Raw genomic sequence first — 2,268 nt, 5'->3', positions numbered from 1 at the left:
TGACTGATTTATTTCTTTGATCGTTGCTTCCACTAAATGGATAATTTGCCTCCTTCTCTGGGAGAGACAGCAAAGGACTATGAAGACACTTGTCAGTCTATGATGTCTTAGAAAGGGCTTAGGAGATCGGGGGTCTGGAGAAGCACGCTAGCAAACTGACTGGTACCTCAACTGGTCATTGGTCTATGAACTTCAGTCTCTTCATCTATAAAGTGGACGTGGACATGTTTCATGATGGCAAGAGTTCTAGTTAGCTTAAAAATTCGAGAGATCCTCTCCATTTGCTAATTATGTGAGCTTCTGAGTACTGTGATCTCTTTGAGCCTCAATCTCAGCACCAGGCCAGCTGCAATGATAATTGTACTTTCTTTGTGAAGATTAAATGGGCCCTGATGTAACCATGGCTGAAGAACAACCTCATGAAGGTTGCTCGTGAAGGTTGGCGGTGATGGAGACAAGATTGGGAACTGCCCCTTCTTCTTCTTTTTATTATTATTATTATTGAGACAGTTTCACTTTTGTTGCCCAGGCTGGAGTGCAATGGCATGATCTCGGTTCACTGCAACCTCTGCCTCCCAGGTTCAAGCGATTTTCCTGCCTCAGTCTCCCAAGTAGCTGGGATTACAGGTGTGTACCACCACGCCCAGCTAATTTTGTATTTTCAGTAGAGACAGGGTTTCTCCATGTTGGTCAGGCTGGTCTTGAACTCCCGACCTCAGGTGATCCACCCACCTCGGCCTCCCAAAGTGCTGGGATATAGGCATGAGCCACCTCACTTGGCCAGGAACTGCTCCTTCTTCTAGAGACTGTTCACGGTGCTTTGGCTCAAAGGAGTCACTTTCACGTATCACCACCATTGACACCAAGAGGTAGACCATGACAGTGCAGAAGCTGTACCCAGAAGCGCAGCTCCTGTTCCTGCTTTGTGGCATGGAAGCACATGTAGACACCCAAAAGACTGAGGAATTTCTGGAGGCAGTGCTGTGTCCTTCCAGGTACCCCAAGCTGAGAACTCTAAACCCTGAGTCAAACACAGCTGGGCTGGATGTATTTGCCGACTTTTCTGCCTACATCAAGTTCAAATACAGGACTCAATGATACTCTGGACAAGGGGCTCCTGAGAGCCTTGAAGGTTTTAGACAGTTACTTGACATCCCCCTTCCCAGAAGAAGTGGATGACACCAGTGCTGAAGATGAAGGCATCTCTCGGAAGAGGTTTCTGGATGGCAGTGAGCTCACCCTGGTTGACTGCAGCCTGTTGCCAAAGCTCCGCATAGTCCAGGTGGACTGTGAGAAGTACCAGGGCTTCCCCATCCCTGAGACCTTCCGGGGATGGCATTGGTGCTTGGGTAGTGCCTATGCCTGGGAAGAATTCACCCCTACCTGTCCACATGATGAGGAGATCAAGCTGGTCTGCAAAGAAGTGGCCAGGACCCTCAAATAAGCCCCTGCCAGTACTCCCTCAGCCCCCTCCATTTTCCCCACAAAGGCCCTGAGAGTTTTCACACTGGCCCTGGGAGTTTCCACATTGCTACCCAATGGACACACTTCAAACGGCCAGTGGTCAGGGACTCCTGGAGCACTTGTGCAGGGGTGTCAAGGGGGAAGGGGGAATAAGGGAAAAGGATGGGGATCCTGGGTGAGATTCTTATTGTGGGGTGGGGCAGGTAGAGCAACATACTTCAGTAATAAAATACAGAATTTAAAGAAGATTAGGGCAGGTGTAGTGGTTCACGCCTGTAATCCCAACATTTTGGGAGACCGAGGCGGGCGGATCACCTGAGTTCAGGAGTTCAAAACCAGCCTGCCCAACGTGGTGAAACCCTGTTTCTACTAAAAATATAAAAAATCAGCTGGGTGTGGTGGCGGACACCTGCAATCCCAGCCACTCTGGAGGCTGAGGCAGGAGAGCCACTTGAACCCACGAGGTAGAAATTGCAGTGAGCTGAGATCACACCATTGTACTCCAGCTTGGGCAACAGAGGGAGACTCTATCTAAAACACACAAACAAACAAAAAGATTAAATGGGGTAGTGCATGGAAGTGCACTGAGGCAAAACCAGGCAAGTCACACTTATGAGGATGGTCTTCTCGTTGCAAACCCTAATCCCCACGTGTCAGAGGCTCCATACACAGCAAGATTTTTCTTCGTTACATAACAGTGCAGCACTGATTTTCCCAGTTGGTTGGTTCTCATGGGAGGCTCTCCTCCTCCCAGGTACCGGGAGACCTCTTAATTCCTCAGGTGGAAAGGATGGAGGATGGGAG

At 49.3% G+C, this 2,268-nt stretch overlaps 1 pseudogene; it reads left to right on the top strand.

Annotated features, from left to right (window-relative positions):
- Window positions 1–400: 400 nt before the first annotated feature.
- On the top strand, window positions 401–1,710 carry LOC103233417 (chloride intracellular channel protein 1 pseudogene; annotated as a pseudogene).
- The last annotated feature ends 558 nt before the right edge of the window (window positions 1,711–2,268 follow it).

This window comes from Chlorocebus sabaeus, chromosome 5, assembly GCF_047675955.1.
Source record: "Chlorocebus sabaeus isolate Y175 chromosome 5, mChlSab1.0.hap1, whole genome shotgun sequence".
In the NCBI taxonomy this organism is placed as follows: domain Eukaryota; kingdom Metazoa; phylum Chordata; class Mammalia; order Primates; family Cercopithecidae; genus Chlorocebus; species Chlorocebus sabaeus.
The sequence above is the reverse complement of the archived record's forward strand: the minus strand, read 5'-3'. Positions and strand labels throughout refer to the sequence as shown.